This window comes from Manis javanica, chromosome 10, assembly GCF_040802235.1.
Source record: "Manis javanica isolate MJ-LG chromosome 10, MJ_LKY, whole genome shotgun sequence".
In the NCBI taxonomy this organism is placed as follows: domain Eukaryota; kingdom Metazoa; phylum Chordata; class Mammalia; order Pholidota; family Manidae; genus Manis; species Manis javanica.
Genome location: NC_133165.1, coordinates 113,325,936 through 113,342,165, shown reverse-complemented (window position 1 = coordinate 113,342,165; position 16,230 = coordinate 113,325,936). Strand labels below are relative to the sequence as shown.

Sequence of the window (16,230 nt, the reverse complement as noted above, 5' to 3'; positions counted from 1 at the left end):
CATTGAATAGTAGTGGTGGTAGGAAATCCTTGTCTTAGTCCAGAAGTTAATGGGAATGCATCTAGTATGCCACTCGTGAATCTAATGTTAGCTTTTGGTGTCATATATTTATCAAGAGAAACACAGGCCAAAATGGAGTGACTTCTGCTAGGCCAAGTCACCTAAGAGGAGCTTTATATCCGACCTGGGCAGGCCCAGGGTCACAGAACCTGGGAAGGGAGAAGGAAAAGACCTTTCCCTTCCCAACACAAGGCTGAATAAAAGGGGGAGGAGCACACGGCTGCCTCTAGGCAGCGGCAGGTTTTCAGGGGGAGGTGGGGTGAACGTGAAGTGGCACAGAGAGAGCAGCTTCCCCTGGGCATCTGGGCTCAGGAGAGCCTCAGGTCTTGGGTTTTGATTCAAGCCCCCCGCCTGGCCATCCCAGGTCCCTATCCCTGCTTTGCTGTGTGATCTGGACAGGGCCCTATGCCTCTGGAGCCAGGGGTGGGGGCGCAGAGACCCAGAGGAAGCCCCCTGGGGCCCCAGAGCCAGGATGTGCCTCAGAGCCCCTGTGGGCCAATGCTTATTGAGCCAGGATGTGCCTCAGAGCCCCTGTGGGCCAATGCTTATTGAGACTGTGCCCTAGGCCACACATTTTACCTGTATTGTCTCATGTCATTTAAATTAATTTATTGTAATTAAATGCTCAGATTAGAGCCTTCCCAGTGTTGAATGCTTTACGTAGCATCTCATTTACCCCCATTTTACAGATGAGGAGATAGAGGCAGAAGGCAGGACAATAACTCACCCGGAGTTCCTGGGGGCGGGGGTGGTGTGGCAGGGCCCCCTTCCTTAACCGCGATGCTGGTATTTCAGCCTTCTGTAAATTTGGTGAGACCCGCAGTCATTGTATGACTTCGTTATCCTGTTACCAGTCGGCCATGCCGGTGAAAACAAACTGGGGGTGCAAGGCAGAGACTTCCAGTGAGCGAAGAGCTACTGGGACTGAACTCCACTTTACATATGACAGAACCGAACCTGAGTGGTCCGCCTGAGGCCCAAGAGCAGGCAAGTGGTGGGGGCCAGATTCAGACGGGGTAGCCTGACGCTGCTCCACGCGGTGACCTGGCCCCCCTCTGGAATATAAGGACTGGGGGTTTCCTTTCTTGTTCGGTGTCCCAGCCATTCGTAAATCATCCACGTGGGGGCGCTGGATAAAAAGGCTGTGACAGGAGCTTTGCAGTGAGATCTCTGCCCCATCTGGCCTAACGTCTCCCCTCCTGCTGCCAGCGCACCTGCACCTCCCCACACCCCCAGGGGCCTGGCAGACCCCCCACGTGTCATCTTTGACTCACTCTCTCCTACTCAGTGTGGAAGGCCAGGCCCGTGCTGATTGGGGCACACATCTGGCCCAGATCAGGACCTGGGCAGTCGTTGCCCCCACCTCGCTGGCCTCGCCTGCCCAGCTGTGTCCTTGGCCGCACCGCCTCACCTCCTCCATTCCTCTTCATCTTTGCTCTATGGCCAGGGGCACGGACAGGTCAGGGGGGGCTGTGACGTCACGGGGCTGCTCCCCGGCTCATGGGAGATGCGCGGCCTTCCCTCCTCCTTGCTGCTGGGCCATTCTCCCTCTCTGTAGCCACTGTTTCTGGCCTGAGCCCTCCCACCCAGGCAGGCCCACGGAGGCCTCCGTGCAGTGTGCTGAGTGCACACAAGGTCCCCTTGTAGGTAGAGGGTGTGTCCAGACAGGAAGGGCCTTTGGGGGGCAGGAGCTTGGGGAGGCTGTCGCTGGTCCTCCGCCCCTGGCACTCCCAGCAGTAGTGAGCTGTAGGGCTTGGCTTTCTGCTACCTGGCTGCAAGAGACTGACCAAGAACCCAGAGTGGCCAGGTACTAATGTCCACAGATGAACACACCTGTGGGATGACCCGCCCAGGTGAGCTGCTGAGGGCTGGGGGAGCATTAGGCCACCAGCCCGACGCCGTTCTGTGTGAGGCACTTCAGTGTCTGCCAGCAAGCCGTTCCCACACTACCAGGTGGGGGCGCCTCCCCTGGGGTGGCCTGGAGGCCTTGGGTCATTTAGTGCCGCCTGGACGTGGCATTAACTCACGTGACGCCCATGGAAAGCTCCTGCCTTCTGCCTAGGGTGAGGAGCAACCTCAGCCCGGTGCTGGGCCGCCTGGCCGCCGCTGGCATAACTGGCTCCACACCCACCTCATCCATCAGGGAGAAGGCCTCTGCTCAAAACTCTGGCTGGCAGCATCGTCCAGGAGAATTTGATCACATTGTTTCCACTGTGCTTATCTTTATGGTTACTTCCTGTTTCTGGTAAGTGATACTTGTTCTCTATTTGTTACGATGCAAGGTTTCTTTTTCAAGGAAAAAAGGGATCAATTTAAGGACACAACTGAAGAGCCAGGGGCTCACATCGACCAACCCCTGGAAATGCCCTGGAGTGAAAGGAGTTTGGGACGTGGAGAACACACTCCTCTGATCCTCCCAACTACCCTGCAGGTGCCCGTAGCTGGGGTATTGTCCACCTTTCACAGAGGAGGACACTGAGGCCCTGAGAGGGAAGGTCACCATGACAGAGAAAGCTCCCTGACTATGTGGGAACCTGCCACCAGGCCCCCAGGGGCACACTTGGCATCCCAGAGCCTGGGCACCTTCCCCTGGGGCCAGGAGTCACACCTTGGCTAGCAGCCTGGGCCTCGGGGACTGGGCTGTGTGGGAATTTATATATAAAGTATAAAAATCATATGTATAATCATATTTGCCTTGATGGTTTGTTTATGGTTCATGATTCGTAGTCAAGACAGAAACAGTAGCCAAGACAGAAAGAGTTTCTGTGTTCGTTCACCACGAGGATTTGTTCGTTATCCTTCAGAAGGTGAAACTGTTGAGGGTTGGACTTGATTAATGATTGTGCATGGAAACCCCAATATTGTTGTTAACAACCATTTCATCAATAAATATGAGAGATGCCTTCTCAGCACCACTCTTGCGCTGTCACGCCTTGAGTCCCCTGGCTGGTCCTTAAGATCTTCGACAACCAATCATGTCTCTTTCCTCATCTGTGGGTCAGAGACAGGGAAGGGACCTGACAGGGCTGGCAAAGCCCTTGAGGGTCAGGGGCTTGGGCAGCAGTTCTGCTTCAAAAGCACTCGCTACTGGCTCCCTAACACAGCCCAGGCAAGTACCCCCATGGAGGAGGGGGCACAGGCCACGGGGGGGACATCACATAGGTCTCTCCTCACTGCGAGTGGAGAACAGACTCCAGCCACTGCCCGAGGTCACAGCCAGGGCCGGGAGGGGCTGGGCCTCTGCAGTGGAACCTGTGTCTGTTCTTTGCCCAGCTCTCAGCTGTTGGAGGATCTGCATCCTGGAGGCTGGCTCCTCGGGCACCTACCCAGCTCTCCCTCTGGACTCATTGCTTGTACCAATGTTGTTCTGTGTCGGGGCCACAGCCAGAAGTATGGAAAGGGCCCCACGCGGCAAGTCCATCAACTGGCCCTGTGTGGCTCCTGTCCTTCCTGGGCCTCACTTCCGGCCTCTGGGCAATGGGGCTGCTCACCCTGCCCACATCCCCCCGGCAGGGCTGCTGTGTGGGTCCAAGCCGGTGGGAGACAAGCCAAGACTGCAGCCCCGCCCCCCACTTCCCTCCTTTTCCTGACACTGGTGTCTCGTGTCTCTGCCTCCCCGCACGGCGCCTGAGGCACATGCTGTCATGGAGTCGAGCTCTTTTGACCTGCAAGACCGTGCGTGGTCAGTTGTTGAAGGTCATGGAATTAGAGGCCGTAAGCAATGAATGGCACATGTGTGCCTTCCCAGTTGGCTTTAACTTGGGTAAGCATACATTCCCTGAGAAGCTGCTGATGGGGACCCCAGACATTCCTGGAGATGGTCATGATTTCCTCCCAATATTTAGCAATCCTCCCTCTCGGCTCATCTGCAGAAATTTTTTTTAAATTAAGGTATCATTGAGATACAATCTCATGAAGGCTTCACATGAGCAACACTGTGGTTTCAACATTCACCCATATTATCAAGTGCCCCCCGCCAAACCCACTACAGTCACTGTCCATCAGTGTAGTAAGATGCTGTAGAGTCATTACTTGTCTTCTCTATACATTTGCAGAAATTGTGAAGGCCACTTGCCTATATCAAGTTTTCCCATGGGGCTCAAGTTTATTTTCACAGACACCACCAGGCTTTTCCTGTTTGCCCTCGAGTGTCAACAGCTTACATAACACTTCATTACACTGGGGTTGCAGTGATGACATAATAGGCACAAACTGGTTTGGGGACAAGCACCTTGGATCTCACCGGCAGGGGGTGGCCTTGAGAGGAGGCAGGTAAGCACTCAAGGGCCCCTGTGGTCGTGGAGGGGTGGGATGCCAGTGAAGGCAGAGATGCACAGATTCTGCCTGCTTTGTTTCAGCTGCAGGAACCCCGGGAGCGTCCTCGTAGCCAGAAGTGTGATGAGCCTTCCCTGCCTCCCTTGGGGCCTGTGCAATGATAGGTACCCTTGATGGTCCCCAATCCTAGTGTCCAGATGACAGCATGCCGCTGGCCCCCTGCCCTGCTCACACCAGGACACACCAGCCCAGAGCTGGGACCCCTCATTCTTGTTGCCCCATCCTTACCCCACACCTGGTCCCCAAAAAAACCTCTGGGAAATGATGAGGTACCGCATTACTAAGGCTCATGGCACCCTGTTCTTTCCTTTCAGATGAAGATCCGGACTACAGTGAACTGAGAGAGGCACACCCCTCGGGTCCCAAATTGAAAGGGGTGCCCAAAAGCAGTGAGCAAGACAAAGAACCCAGTTAACAGTGGGCAGAAGATCTGAAGAGACCTTTCTCCAAAGAAGATATGCAAATGGCCAACGAGCCCAGGAAAAGACGCCTCACATCACCAATCATTAGGGATGCACTGAAACCACAATAAGACACCGCTTCAGAGCCACTAGGATGGCTACGATCAGAAAGACTAGTCGTGAGAAGGTCAAGGAGGATGTGGACAAACTGGAACCCTCAAGCGCTGCTGGTGGGAAGGTAGGATGATGCAGCCACCCTGGGAAAGCCTTGGCACATCCTCAGCAGGTAAACACGGAATCATGGTCTGTCCTTCTAGAAATATCCCCAAGAAAAGGGGAACATATGTCCACACAAAAATATACAGAGGTTCAGAGCAGCATTATTCATAATAGCCAAAAAGTAGAAACAACCTACATATCCATAAATGGGTGAATGATAAACAAAGCATGTTCATACACTGGGATGTCGTTCAGCCAGGTCTTGCTTTCTGACACCACTGTCCGACCAGAGGCACCCAGGCTCCTGGGAGGAATGGCTGAGGCTAGGACTAGGGCAGGAATTATACAAGATGAGCCTGGTACACCTTATTGTGCCAGGAACTCAGGAAGTGCTTAAACACACCCACTGTGTTAAAGGCACACTGGCCGTCTGAAAGATCTATCAGTGGCCAAAGATGAACGATTTGAGTGAAAGAAAGGATTACATTATAACCCAATGAAGGAGAATTTCTGAAGAACATACTCATGAGTCCATACTGATATTAAGAAATGATGGAATAAATAAATAAAAGGGGAGACAATTCCCTGGAGCAGAAGCATTCCAGATAACTTCTGTGGTTACTCCACCGTCTAGGAAGTGGGGCTTAACTCCCCAGTCAAGAGTGGCTGGGCATAGAAACTTCCTTCCAAAGAGGACAGATTATCTGACTGGGTCCTTTCAAGACTCCGTAAGGTGCAGACCGTTGTTATATCTGATGTACCTGCTGCACGCTCTAGGATCTTACAGGGCGTGAGGGGTATAATTGGCACTCAGTAAAACTGGCAAATGAGTGACAGAAGGAAGGAGCAGAAAGGAGAGGACGGAAGTTGGGAGAAAGAGGGATCCAATTCGAGACTGGGTGCTCCTGGGGGCATCTGCTCAGGGCCCCGTGACTCTGGGCAGGCACCTTGACGCTCTGAGTCAGTGGCACTTTCCTCATCTGTAAGATGGAGATAGGCTTTCCTGCCTCCTAGCGTCAATCTGAGAATAAAATGAGGTCACTGGTGGGTACTGGGTATGAATCTCCATGCACACGGTTGTGCAAGAAACACTGTTTTCTGTTTTCTAAAAGGCAGGTCCAGTCTTTCAGCCCCACTCTGCACACCCGGCAGGGAACACAGCTTCAGCTCTCGAGTCTTGGTTGTCTCAGGTGAGCGGGCGCCAGGGGCTGGTCCTCCCAGGTCTCTGCCAGGACGCCCACCTTCACAAGTCAGCACAGGGTGGCTGAAACTGAGCAGCTCCTGCTGCCTCCTCATCCCTGCGGGGCCTGGGAGGCTTTTCGGGAGAGACTGCTTGTGCCCTGGGGTCCCCTATACAATGGGAAAGCCCAGCTCTCCAGCAGTGTGGCCCCCAGAAAGCAGGAGACATTCGAACCATATTGTCCTGTTGTTCAAGAACCCAGCAGAGGTGAGAGTGCAAACCCAGTGTGGCCACTGGCCGAGCCCTGATCCCAGAGTGGGGCAGAGGTGGGGGCATCTCCCAGAGGGGCACCCGGGTCTCACATGCACAAGGCCCCTGCGGGCCGGCAGTAGTGGGGGGGGCAGGCCCTTTGGCTCCAGGGTCCGCAGGCCTCCCTTTGCTTCCCCCCACCTGTCCCAGCGCTGGTTCCACTCTCTAATCAAGGCTGGGGGGCCTTTCTTCCTCCCTGTGTTCTCAGGGAACTGGGGGTCCTCTTCCCACACCAAACAGGATGCTGGCTTTCGGCTCCGCCCAGTGTTTCCCCCAGGGCAGTAGCACAGGGAGAGGGAAGGAGGAAAATACAGGGGAAACAGAGCAGAGCTCAGATCAGTATCTCTGATCCTATCTGTCCCAACAGGCCAAGCGGCTGGCACCAGCCACCTGCACAGGGCAGATGGCTGCAGTGGCTCCTTTTCTCTTTCATTTGCATAAAATTACACAGGCTTGAGGTTCTCAGAGCACCTTGCCATCCTCTCCTTGCCCAAGGTCACAAAGCAAGTCAGGAACGGCACCTTTTCCAGCCCTGGGACCCAGTGGTGACCCCCTCTGGGGTGGCAACCAGCTCACCTCAACTGTGCTGGCCACTTGAACTGTGCTGGCCTCTTGAACTGTGCTGGCCACTTCTCCTGGGGACCCCTCCTGCACCCACCTGGTACCAACCCTACCATCCCAATGGGAGTTGCCAACCCTCCACTTAACACTGCTTCTCTCATCAGGGTCACTGGCTAAGGAGTAAGGACATCGGACACAAACTGGGCCAACTGGAGACAGCCAGCCCCTTGGTGACACTGACTGGGCCAAAGATGGACACATGACAAAACAGACCAATCAGGGTCCTTCCCTGGGAAGCCCTGCTGGATGGCAGGTGGCCCCTCCCTGTGGGAAGTGGCCCATCAGCGGCAGGAGAGATGAAGCTCCCCAGCAGAGAGAGGCAAAGAGGTGGGAAGGGGGACCTGGCTATGGCCCTCCGCAAACCCCCCCAAGGCCCCTCCTTTGATCTGGTGAGTTAAGCTCCTGTGTAGCTGGCTTGTGTCAGGTTTCTGCCCAGGTGGTAGTTGAGGACCTGGACCCTGGGCCGGCCAGCCTTGGCTTTGAGTCCCCTCCAGCACTCACTGGCCGAGTCACCTTTGATGTGTGGCTGAAGAGCTCAGCATCTCAGTTTCCCCCCTGTAACCCACACTGGCTTACTGTGGGGATTAAATGACCTGTAACAGCACCTGGCGCACAGGACACCCTCAGCAACACCAGCTCTCCAGCCAGGAGCACTCCGGGTCCTACACCTTCTGGGACCCGCGGTGCCCATAGTCGGCCAGCCTGTCCATCAGAGCAGCCCGGGTGTGGGTCCCTCCTGGCCCTCCTTCCCTCTTGCTGCAGGCTGGACCCTGATTTCCTTAGTGATCGAGGCTGCGCTAGTCAGCCCTGCCCTCACTGGCCTGCTCAATGAGTCCGGTGGGTTTCATGTGGGTTATGGCAAGATGGCCCCGCACGTAAGGCTGGCTTCCCATAGCAGGCAGCCGGGGCCCCAGGGGTCACAAGTGCGAGTGATGGACCCCGTGAGCTTGACCTGGAGTTGCCCCTTCCCTCAGGGGCTAACTTTGTTTTGGGGTCCAACTCACCATGTAGGGCACTTGGAGCGGTGTCATGTGCAGGTGCCCCACTTCTGCTCCCAAGGATAGTTCCCTCCCAGTGGGCTGCTCAGAACCTCACACAAACAGCTGTCAGCCAGGCTCGTGCCACGGGGGGACTGGCCCGCCCAGATCACCCTGAGCCTCAGGGCTGCCCACAGCTTGGGCTCAAACCGGGAGCATGCCGTCTGCCCCCAACACCGGGCCAGTGGCACACAGCCCCACAGTACCCTGAATAGTGTCCTCCCAAAAGGTACACCTACCCCGACTGTGACCTTACTAGGAAGTAGGTCTTGCAGATGTAGTTATTTAAAGATCTCAAGACTAGGTCATCCTGGATTTGAGGGTGTGCCCTAAATCCAATGGCTGGTGTCCCTGGAAGAAGAGGGGACACAGATGAGTGAAGAAGATGGCTGTGTGAAAATGGAGGCAGAGGTGGGGTTATGCAGCCACAAACCGAGAAGTGCCAAGGACTGTGGGCAACCCCCAGAAGCTAGGAGAGAGGCCTAGGGAGGTGCCACCCTCGGGGCCTCCAGAGAAGACCAACCTTGATTCCAGACTCCTGGCCTCCTGAATCACGAGAGAACCATGAGAGAAGAGATCTCTGTTCACTGGAGCCCGCCAGTTGGTTGCAGTTTGTGACGGCAGCCCCGGGAACTCGCGCCTGAGCGGTGAGGGCCTGCCGCCTGTTTGGCTCTGTTACTAGAAGCTTCTAAACTGCTCTCTGTGTCTGCCCAGGCAATTCCATGTCTAAACATTTGTTTTTAGGAAATAATTGGAACAGTGCAAAGATGGATGTGCAAGGGCGTTCCCCCACAGTTTTGCCCAAAATGGTGAAACATCAGGAAAGAATTACATATGTATTAGTGGAGCTTGGTCAAATAAGCACTAGTTCTCCATGTGATGGTGCATTCATGTGTTTAACATCAAGAGATTATGCTGTCATAGATGAAAAGAGAATTTCAGAACAATATATCTGTACAAAACGTATTAACCATAAAAGATGGCTACACAGGACTTCATTAAAATTAAGGCTTTCTGTTCATCAAAATACATCATTCCGAGGCTGACTTCAGCTGCCAGGTCCCCCACTAGCTGGCCGTGAGACTTTGGGTGAACTGTTCCAGCCCTCCGCCTCAGCTGCTCACCTGAGGACCCTTTCTGCACGCAGTTTATTCCAGTTAACTATCACTGTGTAACAAGCCACCGTAAAACTCAGTGGCATAAAGCAACAATCGTCTTTTAATTTGCTCACATATGGGAAATCTGAGCAGGCCTTGGGGGATGGCTCATCTCTGCTCCACTGGGTGTTCACTGGGGTAGCTCAGCTGGGAGCTGGAGGACCTGGTTCCAGGATATACGCACATGGCTGGCACGTTGGTGCTGGCTGTCAGTTGTGGCTCTTGGTTGTTGTCCAGGAGCTCAGCTGAGCTGAAGGTCAAAGGCTTTGGTTCCCCTTTGCATGGGCCTCTCCACGGGCTGCTTGGGCTTCCGCACAGCATGGTGGCCAAGTTTCAAGAGCAAGTATCCTAAGACAGGAAGTGGAGGCCACCAATTCCCACCCCCCACAAATGGCAGAGTGTCAATTCTGCCTCATTCTATTGGTCGAGTCACAGAACCCAGATTCAAGGGGAAGGGGACACAGACTCCCATCTCGCTGAGGGCGGAACGTCAAAGAATTTACAGATGTGTTTTAAAACTGCCATAGGGTTGCTATGAGGATTAAGTCAAATCAAGTAATGACAGTTTCAAAGGATCATCCCATAGATGACTTATTAAGAACAAAGGACCTTTACAGGGAGAAGCCTGGCAGACAGGGCTGAGCCAAGCGATCAAAGCTAGTGTCAGAGTAATGGAACAAACCAGCGTTATTGCTGCTCCTTAAAGAAGCCGGGCGTGCCCCTGCCTTTGCACTTGCTGTTCTCCCCCCCAGGAGTACTCTTCCTGTTACCCCCAGGGCTCCCTGGCTGACTTCCCCCAATGGCATCAGCTCAGGAAGGCTGCCTATATAAAATAGCTGCTCCCATTCCCAACTTATCCCTCTGGCCAACTTCACCTTTCCTTTTCCACCTGACCTTAAATGTCTTTTTATTATTATCATTATTATTATTTCTTATTTGTTCTGTTTCCCCCATTGAATGTGAGCTCTTCAAAGGCATTTTGTCTGTCTTGTTCCCTGTATCTCCAACACCTAGAATGGTGCCTGGAGCATAGCAGGCGTTCAGTAAAGATGGGAGAAATGAATGAATGAATCTGGTGGTGGCCGTTGAGCTCCTTTCTGACGTCTACCTTGATTTCACCCACAAGTGAAGGGCCTGGATCTGGGGTTGCTCCCCACTGTTTTCAGCTTGGTTCTTATGTGTGTCCCTGGGGACAAAGCCCTGTTCATCTCTGATTCCACAGCCTAGCCCTCAGCACCCCATAGCTATTCAGGTAATGGTGCTTCTAGGTCTAATTTTCTCCTGTCTGCACATACAGCTTCGTAAAGCAGGTTTATAACTGGCATTTCAGTCAATCCTCCCCAGGGCCTCTGAAGCAGCAGTCTGTGATGGTCCCTGTTTACCAATGTGGCCCAGAGAGGAATGGTGGCCGGCCAAACGTCAGATAATTGCTTGGGGCAGAGCCAAGCCTAGAACTGCAGTCTGATGCTTCTCAGGGAGCAAAGCACATGAGATTTACACCCTATGGGAGCACGTCAGGGGGACCTTAGAATCTACTCCCTCAGAGGTTGCAAATCCAGTGCCTGTTGGGCCCCCAGCTGGAAGCTGATACAGCAAGAGTGTCAGATTTGTAACAAGAAGCCAGAAATCCTAACTTGGCGATTGATTCAAATGCAACTAAAACCTAGAACAGATTCTTCTGTGGGCTGTGTGCCCTCCTTTGGCCAGCATTTTCAACCTTTGTTCTAGATTATCAATGAGCCTCCATTTCATAGCCAAAGAAACTGTGGCCCAGAGAGGGCAGTGATTTACCCAATGTCACACAGCAAGAGCCAAGATTTGAAAATCTCTGATCTGGAGAAGGCAGAATTAGGAGGGAGTGATAAAGAATGCCACCACTGTGTCCATCCCTGCCATCCACTGTAAGGTGCCCCAGGCCAACAGGAAGAAGGAAACAGATGCATGTTTCCAGGGGCAGTTGGCCATGGAAGGTGAGTTTCAGAAGCAAATAGACCAGCTTCAGACTGCAGCCCCAACCCTCAACAGCTGTGTGACCTGGGCAAGGCTCGTCCTTCTCTGAGCCTCGGGTTCTCCTCCGTAAGATGGAGACAGATATCCTGGGGAAGGGGGCTCCCAAGCTCAGCTGAGATCCTCCAGGCTGGGACTGTGCTTCACATACTTTGCAGGAGAACTGGTGGTTAGTACACGTGCACACACGCCCATTCCTGTTTCATCAACCTCACTTTCTGCTCACACAGAGACTGTGCCAAGGCCTACCATGTGCCTTCCAAGGAGTCCTCTGCAGAACTGACAAGGTGACCCTGGAGACCTCCCCAGTGACCCTCCCTTTGATGCCATTAAGGGCTCTGTCTGTCATGGGTTTGGAAGCTGCTGGGATTTTGTTTTTGTGTGTGTGTATTTCTTTTTCTTTTTTTTGGTATCATTAATGTACAATTAATTGAACAACATTGTGGTTACTAGAATCCCCCTATTATCAAGTCCCCCCACATACCCCATTAGAGTTACTGTCCATCAGCGTACAGAGATGCTACACAGTCACTACTTGTCTTCGCTGTATATACTGCCTTTCCCGTGTCCCCCACAGCTACAATATGTGTGCTAATCGTAATGCCCCGTTTTCCCCCTTCTCCCTCCCTTCCCACCCATGCTCACTTTCCCCTTGGTAACTGTTAGTCCATTCGTGGGTTCCGTGAGTCTGCTGCTGTTTTGTTCCTTCAGTTTTTTCTTTGTTCTTATACTCTACAGATGAGTGAAATCATTTGATACTTGTCTTTCTCCACCTGGCTTATTTCACTGAGCATAATACCCTCTAGTTCCATCCATGTTGTTGCAAATGGTAGGATTTGTTTTCTTCTTATGGGTGAACAATATTCCATTGTGTATATGTACCACATCTTCTTTATCCATTCATCTACTGATGGACACTTAGGTTGCTTCCATTTCTTGGCTATTGTGAATAGTGCTGCGATAAACATAGGGGTGCATCTGTCTTTTTCAAACTGGACTGCTGCATTCTTAGGGTAAATTTTTAGGAGTGGAATTCCTGGGTCAAATAGTATTTCTATTTTCAGTTTTTTGAGGAACCTCCATACTGTTTTCCACAATGGTTGAACTAATTTACATTCCCACCAGCAGTGTAGGAGGGTTCCCCTTTCTCCACAACCTCGCAAGCATTTGTTGTTGTTTGTCTTTTGGATGGTGGCCATCCTAACTGGTGTGAGGTGATATCTCATTGTGGTTTTAATTTGCATTTCTCTGATGATTAGCGATGTGGAGCATCTTTTCATGTGTCTATTGGCCATCTGAATTTCTTCTTTAGAGAAGGGTCTGTTCAGATCTTCTGCCCATTTTTTAATTGGCTTATTTGCTTTTTGTTTGTTGAGTTATGTGAGTTCTTTATATAATTTGGATGTCAACCCCTTATCAGATCTGTCGTTTATGAATATATTCTCCCATACTGAAGGATGGCTTTTTGTTCTACTGGTGGTGTCCTTTGCTGTACAGAAGCTTTTTAGTTTAATGTAGTCCCACTTGTTCATTTTTGCTTTTGTTTCCCTTGCCCGGGAAGATATGCTCATGAAAAAGTTGCTCATGTTTATGTCCAAGAGATTTTTGCCTGTTTTTTCCTAATAGTTTTATTGTTTCATGACTTACCTTCAGGTCTTTGATCCATTTTGGGTTTACTTTTGTGTATGGGGTTAGGCAATAATCCAGTTTCATTCTCTTATATGTAGCTGTCCAGTTTTGCCAACACGTTTGTGTTTGTTTTCAATAAGTTCTCTCTTCAAATTGCAAATACCTGCAGAGAATAATACGAAAGCTCCTAACAAATCATTTCACAGGCCTCCCAGACACCGGGCCAGGGCTGGGGCGGGTGAGTGGTCTCACTGTTCTAGCTTCCCTGCTCTGGGTGCAGGGAGACCCCCGGCCAGAAATTCAGCCAGCAACTCCTACAGAAGTAATGAGGTTGGGGAGGGATTTGGGCAGAAAGGCTTCCTAGGTGGTCACTGCATATTCCCGCCCCAACCTCTGTACCCTCCTTCCCAGGGCCACCCTCTCCTTGGGCCCAGCCCCTTCCGACTTAAGGTGCTCGACTGCACTGCCTCCCAGGCTTTCCCCAAAGTCCCCCAAACCTGCCCTCTGCCATACCAGGAGCCTCCACCCACCCTCCCCAGCTGGTGGGGCTCAGCCCCCGTGTGTGCCTCCTGAGTGCCTTTTAATCCTCTGATTAGCCCCTGGCCTTTAGTCTTGCTCCCCTCTGCCCACATTCCTCACCCCTATAGCCAGAGGGAGCTTTCTAGAACTCCAGACTTAAGTCCCTTCTTCTAGGCTATCAGGCTACTCTCAGAAGTCAAGGCTGTCTCAGCAGTCAAGGCCCACTGACTTCACCAGCCTCATTTCTTAGATGTGATAAAATCTGCCACAAGTGTCTTAATTCCCCACATCTGGGTGGAAAAAATTATTCACTGTTTCCCTGAAAATAAAATAAAACTGAGTGTCCTATATTTTACCTGGCAACCCTACTGTCAGTCCAAATACCCCAAACATTGTAAGGTTTTAGTATAATTTTTTAGAATAAGTATGTTTAAGTGCAGTATGTGGGACATACCTATACTGAAAAACTATTCATTGTTTATCTGAAATTCAGATTTAACTGGGCATCCCTTATTTTTATCTGTTAAATCTGGCAGTGTAGGTCCTACACAGGTCATGGGGACCAGGGGGCTGCCAGGAGTTGGGCAGTTCTAGCCTGGACCCTGAAATCCTGCCCTGCAGTCAGCCTGCAGGCCTCCTTCCAAACTCCTGCCCTGGCCAGGAAGGGGCTGCAGCCCGGAGACTCGCCGGGAGGACCTCTTCTCCGCCCCCCACCGACCCTCCGGACCTGCTTCCTCCTCTACGACATGAAACTAATGATTCCTCTGCCCGGCCTCCCAGCCTCTCCCAAGGATCAAACATCCGAGTGGACTAGGGGGTTCTCAGCTGACAGAACACACGCACAGAAGGCCAAGGGGCCTGTGGGGAATTTCTGTTCTTCGGCATGAAGGAGAACCCTGAGGAATGATCTGAAAGATCTTTTTTTTCCCCAAAGCATCTTGTGAATTGGTTAAACCACCTCAATGATAATTGATCCAGGCAAGGATCAGTAACAGATGGAAGAAGGTTCGTTAGGAGTTCGGACAATCACCCAGCATCAAAGTAAAGTTACCTTTACCACCGAGAGAGCTGGCAGGTGACAACAGGGGGCCAGCCCCTCACCCACCCTCTGATTCAATCTGTCTGCAGTAAAGGAGACTAGAGAGATCTGCCAAGTGAACACGATGCTCGAGCTGGGATTCAAGCTCGGGTCAGAGCAAACCACAGTTAGGAAGGACATGACGGGGGCAACTGGCACAGGTGGAATGTGGCCCGGGTGTTAGATAATAACATCACATCAGTGTTAAGTATCTGAATTTGATCATCGGACAGCGGCCTGGAGGAGAATGGCCTTATTCTTAGGAGGTATGTGGTGAAGTGTTTAGAGGGAAAGGTTCACATCTGCAGCGGACTCTCTGTGGTTCAGCAAAAGCAAACAGGAAGGGGGTGTCAGATGATAGCAGTTGGTGAATCCGATGGTTCATTGTGTATTCCTGCAACTTCGCTGTATGTTGGACAGTTTTCCAAATAAAAAGCCAAGGGGTCTTTGGTGACGTGGGTGTCATCACAGTCCAGAGATCATAAGCAAACGTCCTGACTTGAGGGTACCCCAAGCAGACAAAATCCACCCCAGATTTGGCTTCAGTTTCAGCCTTTGTCCACTTCTGCACCAGGTTTGGCCTCCCAACTGTGGCCACGGACTGTGGTCACACAGCCAAGCAGGAGCCAATACCAGCGTGAGGCCAGGCCTGGCAGGCGGACTACTTGTTAGGGAAGCTTCCAGATGTAACCAGGAGTGAAATCTCCTTTGTGCTTTATACACTGACATGTGTCACAGGGTTGAGGTGTAAACACAGACAGGCTTTGTTACAGCAAGGGTAAAATGCTTCAGTAGTTTATGTTAATTATTAATGATGTTAATTTTATGTACAGAAACAAGTATGAAGAGGTTCTCAAATAGGTAAGAAAGAAATGGACAGTTAATAAAAACTTAAGAGAAGCAGTAATAGCATAACTTTAGGAGGAAAGATATTTCCTTTTTGATTCTACAAATGAATATAATAATTTAAATAGAAATACAAGGCAGAAAGATTCCATCCTAATTCTGATTTTGCAGGATTATTTGCTGGACTAGCACTTATAGCCTTATTCTCAACAGTAAGTACGTTTAGTTGACTTAATGCCATTTAGGTGATGAGTCTTTCCAGGAAAAGTCTTGTGTGGAAATTCTTCACAGCCGGTGAGGATGGTTAAAAGGAAAAAGCCAACTTGGTCACCTCCAGGTTTCGTAAGCGGAAGAAAGTCCAGCATCACAGGTCCACATTCATGATAATTATCAATCCAGGAATGATAAAGAACATGAAGAAAAACAGAAGCGATGGAGGGAAATGAGGCAGGGGGTTATCTGCTCTCCTGCCGGCATGGAAGGTATCCGTGGAGAAGCACACTGCCCAGGAAGCACCCAGCCACGGGAGGTTACTGGTTGCACATCCTGAAGTCAAGCTTCCTGACTTGATTACTTCCTTTGTAATATTAAAATTGTCATCGTTAAAGCTGAAGTAATACCTAACTGATCTGATCTGCTGTCACATTTAGCCTTGTAATCTGGTAGTAGACCCCTCTTTCTGTCCCTCTCTCCACGCTGTCCCCTGTTCTCTTTTAAAACTAGCTGATCCTCCCCACCACCACCTGCCTAAATCCTCCAGGGCTCCGCATATCCCCCAGGTCCCAGTGGGTGACCTCACATCACACATTGTGCCTGCAGTTCTGGATGCACC

General features: G+C 51.5%; 1 long non-coding RNA gene across 2 annotated transcripts; it reads left to right on the top strand.

The window, feature by feature from the left end:
• Window positions 1-2,202: 2,202 nt before the first annotated feature.
• Window positions 2,203-10,391, top strand: LOC108386341 (uncharacterized). Of its 2 annotated transcripts, none has more exons than XR_012121624.1 (5): window positions 2,203-2,305; window positions 4,419-4,499; window positions 4,710-5,034; window positions 6,128-6,205; window positions 7,230-10,391. It is a non-coding gene; the product is annotated as an uncharacterized lncRNA (long non-coding RNA). The 2 variants fall into 2 exon arrangements; XR_005058265.2 differs by lacking the exon at window positions 2,203-2,305 and adding an exon at window positions 4,303-4,332.
• Window positions 10,392-16,230: the final 5,839 nt, after the last annotated feature.